Here is a 12,526-nt window from a genome sequence, read left to right on the forward strand (position 1 = left end):
CTAGAAATGGATACTTGAGATATGTGGGTACGGGATTGCTTTCTCGCAGGGAGTCGAGGAAGGATCTCTGGGCATTATTGCTACAACATGTTTGTTAAATATAAACTGCTATTCTTTACTCTTCTACATGCTACAAGATGCTTGGAGCTGCTTGAAGATGCTAGTCTTCGATAGGCTAGGCCTTCCCCTCTATTCTGGCATTCTGCAGTTCAGTCCACAGATACAGCCCTTCCATTTGATACCAATGCATACTTAGTGTAGATCTGATGCTTGCGAGTACTTTGGATGAGTACTCACGGTTGCTTTGCTACCCCCTTTTCCCCCTTCCTTCTTCTTTCCGGTTGATGCAACCAGATGGTGGATCCTTGGAGCCAGATGCCACCGCCGACGGATGCTACTACGTGGAGACCGCGGACGACTAGGAGTAGTTAGGAGGTCCCAGGCAGGAGGCCTTGCCTCTTCGATCGTTGCTTCTTTTGTGCTTGCCTTCTTAAGGCAGTCTTGTCTAACTTATGTCTGTAGTCAGATATTGTTGCTTCCGCTGACTCTTGTGTATCGAGCTTGTATTCGAGCCCTCGAGGCCCCTGGCTTGTAATATGAAGCTTGTATTATTTTTGATTTGTGTCTAGAGTTGTGTTGTGATATCTTCCCGTGAGTCCCTGATCTTGATCGTACACATTTGCGTGTATGATTAGTGTACGGTCGAATCGGGGGCATCATAGGGAGGCTTAAGTCAATGTTATATTCATGCCCCAATCATGATCTCTCAAGAGAAATTATTATTCAAAAATTTTACGCTCGGCTTTCTCTCAATAATCGCTCCATGCTTGATACTTCTTGTACTAGTTCTTTTATGATGAAGACTATTGAATTCAGATGGGATTTATTGGAAAGAATTAAACGTTACTCTGAAGATTGGGAACTCGACGAAGTTAAGGAGTCAAGTATAACACCTAAGTTTTATTGTGTTAAATCTTTTATGGATACCGATGTTTTCCGTGTATTTAGCACTAAATATGGACTTGACTCTGAGATAGTAGCTTCTTTCTGTGAATCATTTGCTACTCATGTGGATCTCCCTAAGGAGAAGTGGTTTAAATATTATCCTCCCATTGAAGTAAAAGTAGCTGCACCTATTAAAGTTGAAGAAAAGACTATCACTTATAATGTTGATCCTATTGTTCCTACTGCTTATATTGAGAAACCACCTTTCCCTGTTAGAATAAAGGATCATGCTAAAGCTTCAACTGTGGTCAACAAATGTAATATTAGAACACCCAAACCCTCTGAGCAAATTAAAGTTGAATCTAGTATTGCTATGGTTAAAGATCTCTTGGTTGATAATATTGATGGACATGTTATTTACCTCTGTGATGAAGCTGCTAGAATAGCTAGACCCGATACTAAAAAAACATAGACCTGTTGTAGGCATGCCTGTTATTTCTGTTAAAATAGGATAACATTGCTATCATGGTTTATGTGATATGGGTGCTAGTGTCAGTGCAATACCTTATTCTTTATACGAAGAAATTATGCATGATATTGCACCTGCTGAGTTAGAAAATATTGATGTTACTATTAAGCTTGCCAATAGAGATACTGTCTCATCCGTTGGGATTGTTAGAGATGTTGAAGTCTTGTGTGGGAAAATTAAATATCCTACTGATTTTCTTGTTCTTGGTTCCCCACAAGATGACTTTTGTCCCATTATATTTGGTAGACCCTTCTTGAATATTGTTAATGCTAGGATAGACTGCGAAAAGGATATTGTTTCTGTTGGTTTAGGGGATATGTCTCATGATTTTAATTTTGCTAAATTTTGTAGACAACCCCATGATAAATAATTGACTAGTAAAGATGAAATTATTGGTCTTGCTTCTATTGCCGTTCCTCCTAATGATCCTTTAGAACAATATTTGCTAGATCATGAAAATGATATGTTTATGAATGAAAGAAGGGAAATAGATGAAGTATTCTTTAAACAGGGACCTATTTTGAAACACAACTTGCCTGTTGAAATTCTAGGGGATCCTCCTCCACCCAAGGGTGATCCCGTGTTTGAGCTTAAACCATTACCTAATACTCTTAAGTATGCTTATCTTGATGAAAAGAAGATATATCCTGTTATTATTAGTGCTAAACTTTCAGAGCAGGAAGAAGAGAAGTTATTGAAAACTCTGAAGAAGCACCATGCTGCTATTGGATATACTCTTGATGATCTTAAGGGCATTAGTCCCACTCTATGCCAGCACAAAATAAAATTGGAGAAAGACGCTAAACCGGTTGTTGATCACCAACGGCGGTTAAATCCTAAGATGAAAGAAGTGGTAAGAAAAGAAATACTAAAGCTTTTGGAGGCAGGTATAATTTATCCCGTTGCAGATAGTCAGTGGGTAAGTCCTGTCCATTGTGTCCCTAAGAAGGGAGGTATTACTGTTGTTCCTAATGATAAAGATGAATTGATCCCACAAAGAACTGTTACAGGTTATAGAATGGTAATTGATTTCCGCAAACTAAATAAAGCTACCAAAAAGGATCATTACCCTTTACCTTTTATTGATCAAATGCTAGAAAGATTATCCAAACATACACATTTTTGCTTTCTAGACGGTTATTCTGGTTTCTCTCAAATTCCTGTATCAAAAGAGGATCAAGAAAAGACCACTTTTACTTGCCCTTTCGGTACCTTTGCTTATAGACGTATGCCTTTTGGTTTATGCAATGCACCTGCTACCTTTCAAAGATGTATGACTGCTATATTCTCTGACTTTTGTGAAAAGATTGTTGAGGTTTTCATGGATGATTTCCCCGTTTATGGAACTTCTTTTGATGATTACTTAAGCAACCTTGATCGAGTTTTGTAGAGATGTGAAGAAACTAATCTTGTTTGAATTGGGAGAAGTGCCACTTTATGGTTAATGAAGGTATTGTCTTGGGGCATAAAATTTCTGAAAGAGGTATTCAAGTTGATAAAGCTAAAGTTGATGTTATTGAAAAGATGCCATGTCCTAAGGACATTAAAGGTATAAGAAGTTTCCTTGGTCATGCCGGTTTTTATAGGAGGTTCATTAAAGAATTCTCAAAAATTTCTAGGCCTCTGACTAATCTCTTACAAAAAGATATTCCTTTTGTCTTTCATGATGATTGTGTAGAAGCATTTGAAATACATAAGAAAGCTTTGATTTCTGCACCTATTGTTCAGCCACCTGATTGGAATTTACCTTTTGAAATTATGTGTGATGCCAGTGATTATGTTGTAGGTGCTATTCTAGGACAAAGAGTTGATAAGAAATTAAATGTTATTCAATATGCTAGTAAAACTCTAGACAGTTCCCAGAGAAATTATGCTACTACTGAAAAGGAATTTTTAGCAGTTGTATTTGCTTGTGATAAGTTCAAACCTTATATTGTTGATTCTACAGTAAATGTTCACACTGATCATGCTGCTATTAAATATCTTATGGAAAAGAAAGATGCTAAACCTAGACTTATTAGATGGGTTCTCCTACTACAAGAATTTGATTTGCATATTATTGATAGAAAGGGAGCTGAGAACCCCGTTGCAGACAACTTGTCTAGGTTAGAGAATGTTCTTGATGGCCCACTACCTATTGATGATAGCTTTCCTGATGAACAATTAGCTGTTATAAATGCTTCTCGTACTGCTCCATGGTATGCTGATTATGCTAATTACATTGTTGCTAAATTTATACCACCTAGTTTCACATACCAGCAAAAGAAAAAGTTTTTCTATGATTTAAGACATTACTTCTGGGATGCCCCACACCTTTAAAAAGAAGGAGTAGATGGTATCATTAGACGTTGTGTACCTGAGCATGAACAGGAACATATCCTACGTAAGTGTCACTCCGAGGCATATGGAGGACACGCTGGAGATAGAACTGCACATAAGGTATTGCAATCCGGTTTTTATTGGCCTACTCTCTTCAAGGATGCCCGTAAGTTTGTCTTGTCTTGTGATGAATGTCAAAGAATTGGTAATATTAGTAGACATCAAGAAATGCCTATGAATTATTCACTTGTTATTGAACCATTTGATGTTTGGGGCTTTGATTATATGGGACTGTTTCCTTCCTCTCATGGGTATACACATATTTTAGTTGCTGTTGATTACGTTACTAAGTGGGTAGAAGCTATTCCAACTAGTAGTGCTGATCATAACACCTCTATTAAGATGCTTAAAGAAGTTATTTTTCCGAGGTTTGGAGTCCATAGATATTTAATGACTGATGGTGGTTCACATTTTATTCATGGTGCGTTTTGTAAAATGCTTGCTAAGTATGATGTTAATCATAGAATTGCATCTCCATACCACCCACAGTCTAGTGGTCAAGTAGAATTGAGTAATAGAGAGATTAAATTAATTTTGCAAAAGACTGTTAATAGATCTAGAAAGAATTGGACCAAGAAACTTGATGATGCATTATGGGCGTATAGAACTGCATATAAAAATCCCATGGGTATGTCTCCGTATAAAATGGTTTATGGAAAAGCATGTCACTTACCTCTCGAACTAGAACATAAGGCATATTGGGCCATGAATGAGCTCAATTATGATTTCAAACTTGCCGGTGAGAAGAGGCTATTTGACATTAGCTCATTTGATGAGTAGAGAACCCAGGCCTATGAGAATGCCAAACTGTTTAAAGAAAAAGTTAAAAGATGGCATGACAAAAGGATACAAAAGCGCGAGTTTAACGTAGGTGATTATGTTTTGCTATACAACTCTCGTTTAAGATTTTTTGCAGGAAAACTCCTCTCTAAATGGGAAGGTCCTTACATTATCGAGGAGGTCTATCATTCCGGTGCCATAAAAATCAACAACTTCGAGGGCACAAATCCGAAGGTGGTGAACGGTCAAAGAATCAAACATGATATCTCAGGTAATCCAATAAATGTTGAAACTAATGTTATTGAAACCGTAACCCCGGAGGAATACATAAGGGACACTTTCCAGAATATTTCAGACTCCGAAAAGGAATAGGTATGTGGTACGGTAAGTAAACCCACTCCAAAACAGTTCTAATAGCAATTTTTCTCCGTTTTGGAATATTTAAGAAAATAGGAAAATAAGTAGTAGTCCGAAGAGGACACGAGGCATCCACGAGGGTGGAGGGCGCGCCCTACCCCCCTGGGCGCGCCCCTGCCTCGTGGGCACCTCGTGGGCACCTCGTGTGCCCTCCGGACTCCGTTTTCTTGCACGATACTTCTTTTGGTCGGTGAAAATTCATTATATAATCTCCCGAAGGTTTTGACCATCATACCACGCAAATATCCTCTGTTTTTGCTTCGAGCTGTTTTCTGCCAGAGTTGTCAAGGCCAGGCATCATGTCGTCCCCCTCCTCCAACAATGAGGGCAACGATGCTTGGCTAATGAAGATAGAGCTGAAGAGAGAAGAACCCGAGGAGATCAACAAGGATGATAGGATCAAGAAGGCCACGTAGGATCAAGCTCCGGCAGCAGAAGAAGAAGACATCCTTCAACCTCATTACAACCTTCTTACCCCAACTGAGATTGAAGCTTTCGGATGATCGAGTTAGCTCGCATACAAAACATGTATCTTACACATGAAAATATTTTGTTGAAGGAGCATATCACCGCACTTAAGTGCATTATCCGTAAATTGGAGGATCTCCTACGCTCGATGTGCGACACTACTTCATCATCACCATCCTCTTCACCTCCGAAGAAGGAGACATAAATACATGGGTATGGGCACTCCCCTTGGCAACTGCCAAGCTTGGGGGAGGTGACCCGGTATCGTATCACCATCACACTCCTATCTTCACCGTTTTTCTTAGTTCGATCCTTTTAGTAATATTTTGATCTAGTAGAATAAAGTTTTAGTATGATCTAGTTTTGAGTTTTGCTTTATGATTCTTCTATGTAATCGAGTCCGTGAGCTATATAATAAATATTAGTTTTGAGTCAAGGGCTTCATTATCTTGCTATGATCTTGAGGGAATAAAAATAAAAGAGAAGAGAAAGAGTAAAAAGAATCAGAGAGATCGTATTGATCTTATGGAGAGTAATGACTTCACATATAAAGAGTATGATGAATAAAAGTTGTTGAGAGTTGACAAACATAGTTTTGGTCATCGTTGCAATTAATAGGAAGTAATAAAGAAAGAGAGGGTCTCACATATAAATATACTATCTTGGACATCTTTTATGATTGTGAGTACTCATTAAAATATGACATACTAAAAAGTTGATGTTGGACAAGGAAGACAACGTAATGGGTTATGTTTTCTTATATCTGAAATAAAGTATATTGTCATGGATCATCCAACATGATGAGCTTGCCTTTCCCCCTTATGCTAGTCAAATTCTTTGCACCAAGTAGAGATACTGCTTGTGCTTCCAAATATCCTTAAACCCGGTTTTGCCATGAGAGTCCACCATATCTACCTATGGATTGAGTAAGATCCTTCAAGTAAGTTGTCATGGTTGCATGCAATAAAAATTGCTCTCTAAATATGTATGATTCATTAGTGTGGAGAAAATAAGCTTTATACGATCTTGTGACATGGAAGCAATAAAAGAGACGGACTGCATAATAAAGGTCCATATCACAAGTGGCAATATAAAGTGACGTTCTTTTGCATTAAGATTTCATGCATCCAACCATAAAAGCACATGACAACCTCTGCTTCCCTCTGCGAAGGGCCTATCTTTTATTCTTGTCTTATGCCTTATGTAAGAGTCATGGTGATCTTCACCTTTCCTTTTAACATTTTATCCTTTGGCAAGCACATTGTGTTGGAAAGATCCTGATATATATATCCAATTGGATGTAAGTTATCATAAACTATTATTGTTGACATTACCCTTGAGGTAAAAGGTTGGGAGGCAACACTATAAGCCCCTATCTTTCTCTGTGTCCGATTAAAACTCCATACCCATAAGTATTGCGTGAGTGTTAGCAATTGTGAAAGACTAAATGATAGTTGAGTATGTGGACTTGCTGAAAAGCTCTTATATTGACTCTTTCTTATGTTATGATAAATTGCAATTGCCTCAACGACCGAGATTATAGTTTGTTAGTTTTCAATGAAGTTTCTGATTCATACTTGACATTGTGAATACATTGTTACTTGAGCATAAGAAATCATATGACAATATATATATATATGTTGCTGTTATAAGAATGATCATGATGCCCTCATGTCCGTAATTTATTTTATCGACACCTCTATATCTAAACATGTGGACTTATTTTTTGTTATCGGCTTCCGCTTGAGGACAAGCGAGGTCTAAGCTTGGGGTAGTTGATACGTCCATTTTGCATCATGCTTTTATATCGATATTTATTGCATTATGGGCTGTTACTACACATTATGTCACAATACTTATGCCCTTTCTCTCTTATTTTACAAGGTTTACATGAAGAGGGAGAATGCCGGCATCTGGAATTCTGGGCTGGAAAAGGAGCAAATATTAGAGACCTATTCTGCACAACTCCAAAAGTCCTGAAACTTCACGGAGGCACGTTTTGGAATATATAAAAAATACTGGGCGAAGAAAGAACCATAGGGAAGCTTTCGGGACGAAGCACCGCCGCCACGAGGCGGAACCTGGCGAAACCAATCTAGGGCTCCGGCGGAGCTGTTCTGTTGGGGAAACATCCCTCCGGGAGGGGGAAATCATCACCATTGTCATCACCATCGATCCTCTCATCAGGAGGGGGTCAATCTCCATCAACATCTTCACCAGCACCATCTCCTCTCAAACCCTAGTTCATCTCTTGTATCCAATCTTTGTCCCAAAACCTCAGATTGGTAGCTGTGGGTTGCTAGTAGTGTTGATTACTCCTTGTAGTTGATGCTAGTTGGTTTATTTGGTGGAACATCATATGTTTAAATCCTTTATGCATATTAATACCCCTCTGATTATGAACATGAATATGATTTGTGAGTAGTTACGTTTGTTCCTAAGGACATGGGAGAAGTCTTGCTATAAGTAGTCATGTGAATTTGGTATTCGTTCGATATTTTGATGAGATGTACACTGGTGCACGTCGGTCCTAAACAAACGGTTTAAAACCCCTTTCCGCGACGACATTTGGAACCGTCGCCAAGTGAGTGTGGGCGATAGGGGGGGTCCTTCCCACACGACCCAGAAACCGTCGGGGATAGGGCCCCTACAGTACTCCTACTCATTTCTGCTCGCATTGCCATCGCAGTCGGTATTCTGTGGTGCTACATTTACGATGCGCGGCCCATCACAAACGGTTCACTATTATAGAACGTGTATTATCGTGGCCGATCACAAACGGTTCACCGTTAAGAAGATTAGCTAATCGTCGTACGAGTGTCGGACAGGATTACGAAATGTCAGACCGTCGTAACATCGTCGTACACGACAACTATCGCACACGCTATTCTGTGGTGCAACGTTTATGATGCATACTTCATCAGAAAATAGTTCATGGTTGCAAATCGTGTACGATAAGGCAACTAACACAAACGTTTAGTTTGCTTGCACCATTTGTGATATTGTCTGACATCGCACACGCTTTGCAAACGGCAACTGTGTGCATGCTTGCACATGTTTCCTCTCTGTGAACCGTCTCGGATTATGGTGCATATCGCAAACGTTTGTGTTTTACCAACCGTGTGTGCCGTAACTACCTGGAGAGCATAATTTCACTGTAATTTAATTGCTGCTTTTCCAAATTGTACCAGATTTGGATATGAATTTGAATGTATGCTACAACTTTATTCATATCCATTAGGTTCAAACAACCAATGCATTATTCGATTCATAGGTACATATGTTCAAGAATTACATAAGAACGAAATAAAGAATGATGAACCACAGTTGTATACTTGTACTATTAAAGACGGTAAAGAAAGAGGCGAAATATATTCTGGTTGCTGAACAAGGTGAAGCGGAATGCCCATATTGTGCCCTCCTCCATGCAGAAGGCACGCTCGACTCTAGTCCAACCCCTTGTGATGGCCGACCACCCATCCTTCACGGTCTTCATGAAAACATCAAGATAATCGTCGTGTTCTGGTAGAAATACTTTAACCTTTGCATGCCCACCAATCATGTAGTTTGAGAGGTAATCTTGAGTAAACTGCTTTGGCAACCACTGCAAAGGAATAAGATTTCAGACATTGTCATCTAACACAACTCATTATGGGCAGTAAAAAGAAGGCTGCAGAGTTCTTACTTACCATCCTGCAGTTCGCTGTTGCCTTGGATAAAGTGTAAACAAATAGTTTAATTGCCATCTTTGGACCCATTTTACTAACAATCTTTATCAGCTTCCTCACTTGATGCTAGTTCATTGATATCTCATTGCCCCATACGCAGAAAGGGTCGAAACGCGGATCTTTACCAATGACATATGTACCTAAAAGCACCAAGTTAATATTAGAAGCTAAACAGCAATGGCACAATGATGTAGTACAACACTCTTTTATAATATGTCTATGTACATCCGTATGTGGTAGTCCATTTGAAATCTCTAAAAAGACAAATATTTAGGAACGGAGGGAGTATCTTATAACATCCAATATACTCACATATTAGATGAATTAACATCTTATATTATGGACCGGAAGGAGTTTAGTTCGTTCTTACAAATTATCTGCTACTGTATCCACGGGTTACAGTTAGTTTGAGCTAGTTCGGGCTCAAATAGCCCTAAAGTATATCTAAACATGAGGGCTAGTTTGAGCTAGTTGCATCTATAACCCACCCCAAAAAATAGTATCCAACCCAAGAGGTGCTAATTGGAGCTAGTTCTCCTAGTGCATTTATTGTCAATCTAACCCTGCCATCCAAAAAACTCTTTGGATGGAGTTAGTTCAGGGTTAGTAATGAGCTAGAAACTAACTCAAACCTCTAGCTAAGTTGAGTATCTAAACAGGGATGTGTTGTTGCTGTTGCTGCTGTAGCTCTTCTACGTATATCTAGACATCATTAGAACATTATTGTAATACTCTTCCTTGTTGCCATGTAGCCTAGGATTGCATATTTAGACATTAAGTACAGTGCATGTTGCTATGTAGCCTCAGATATATTACATATGGCCCTAGTTAACCTAAGGAAAAATGGGTTGCAGATATATTCAGTTAAAAGTCCGATTCACCGATTAGTCCCTTATCAGCCGCCGGCCTATATGGTACCAGCTACGGATATCCTGAACAGTGAGCAGATATAAGCCATGGGATGAAACTAACCTCGATGGAAAATAGCAGTCGTTCCCAAAATTGTCCCGTGTAGGTACATCAAGAAGCATGTTAAGCACAACAGGCTAAACATCAACCAAAATTACACATGGCTGACAAAATAATCTCCAAAAGATAGCTTCAGTGTGTAGGTTTAAGCACGCTAGTAAAGCAAAACAAGTGGAAAGGTGTGCTAACTGCAACATGCCTAACATTTAACAACAAGCAAACATGGTCATTCAAACTGGTATTATGCCGGTCTAAGTACACTGGTTATGGTTAAATAAAAATGGAAAGGCGTGTTAACTACAAGATGCAGCAACCAAATGTAGTCATTCATAGTGGTATTGTTGAAACTGGTACTGATGAAATTGAACTGCACAGTTCATACTTGCACATATAGAACGTCACGTTGTGAATAACTGGAATAAACAAGGCATACTACGAACAACCAAAGATAGCATTTGAAACTGAACATATGCTAACTACAAACAACCAAACAATCAAAAAACTTTAAAAGAGGCATATGCTTGCTATAACAGGCTTAACAGCAAGCAAATATATGCATTCCTATCGGTATGTTTAAAACTGGATTGATGAAATGTACTGCACAGTAAATAATTGCACATATAGAGCATCACATTGTGAACAACTGAAATAAACAAATCATGGGTTTCCTCACTTGTCACAGATGGGCTCGTTCCCGTGGGAAGAGCATGAACCCTGGATGCGCTCCATGTTGTCGCAGATGGGCTCCTTCCCCTTGGAAGAGAACGGTTGTAGGGTGCCCTCCCTGATGTCGCAGACGGGCGCTTTCCCCTTGGAAGAGCAGATGGGCTCTTTCCCCTTGGAAGAGCCGGAGAGGGTGCCCTCCTCGTGGTCGCTGTCGATGAGGCCTGACTTGGAAGCTGTGGATCCCAAGCCAACGTCACAGAACGTGTCCTTCAGAAATGACAAAAGGGGCTCGATGGCGATGTAGAATGGCAAATTGTTGACAACGAGCCAGAGGAGATCAGCGGCGGGGCCATGGATGAGATCGACGATGGTTGAACCCCAGGGGTTGGGGGTGGGCCACTTAACCTGTGACATAGCCCGCCTCAGGGCATCGCTGTCGATGACCTCAATGTCGTAGCCGGCGGACGAGACATGCCCGCATACTCTAGCCCACTGCTTGAGTGCCCGCCGCCAGTAATGGTCGTCAGCTTCCTCGGCGACGTCGGGCGAAGAGACCGCTATACACCTCTTTTGGGCCAGTCGCTCCTCGAGCTCCACGGGAAGCGTAGCCGGGCTTAGGCTGCGATGCTCTGGAGTGGGGGATGGGGATCTATGGGAAAGGGGGCGTTTGGCAGGCGTCATCTAAGAAACTCAGGGTGGCCTGGGTATGGATATCGGTGGGTAAACTACACGGGCAAACTGGCAGATGTTGACAATGGAGGCCTTGCGGCGGCGGCGGCAGCGGCAGCGGGGACTTTGCTAGGGTTTCGAGCGAGGGAGGGTGTGTGTGTGCGCGCGTGCATGCCTGAGGAGGTTTTGGTGTGTGCGTGTGGAGGGGGGGTGTTTGAGGAAATGACGCGGGTACTAAAAATTTTACTACGCGGGACTCAAACGCGGGAGTGAAATGCCGGGCTATTGAAAATTTTGATGATAGTGCATCACACACGGTCCGGAGATAACAACCGTGTGTTATGAAAAAAAGAAAAACCCTCGAGCAGGCAGATATTTTCGATGCAGGCAGGATTGGGAACAAGAAACATCGCACACGGTCCAGAGATAACAACCGTGTGTTATGAAACAAAAAAACCCTCGAAGCGGGCAGATATTTTTGAGAGGGGGAGCCTCGTGGAGCCCAATGTACTGTGCGGATGTGTGCGTGACAGGTGCACCAGCGTGGCACATGATTAGTTTGAGTGATCCGTGTCTGTTGCGTCATCCGACTTTTCTAATGTTCATAAATTTGGCAAAAATGAAGCGGGAGAGGGTCAGAACACGAACACACTTGCAAGTGGACCAAATTTATGTATCAAAAGGGTGGTTTGATTTTCAAATACCAAATGCAACTTTGATGTGGCACTTCTCTCGCAAAGCGCACGGTATTGCTTGCTCCCACCTCTCGTGTCGGCACGAAGGGAATCCTAAGCTATGAATGCATGCCCCCTCCCCCTCAACCGAGGATCACCTAGCAAAGTGCAAAGTACGTAGCTAGCAGCCCCCTCCTCCCTCGTGTCGGCACGAAGGGAATCCTAAGCTATATATGAATGCATGCCCCCCCTCAACCGAGGTTCACCTAGCAAAGTGCGAAGTAGCTAGCAGCCCCCCTCCT

Source organism: Triticum aestivum, chromosome 4D (assembly GCF_018294505.1).
Source record: "Triticum aestivum cultivar Chinese Spring chromosome 4D, IWGSC CS RefSeq v2.1, whole genome shotgun sequence".
Classification (NCBI taxonomy): domain Eukaryota; kingdom Viridiplantae; phylum Streptophyta; class Magnoliopsida; order Poales; family Poaceae; genus Triticum; species Triticum aestivum.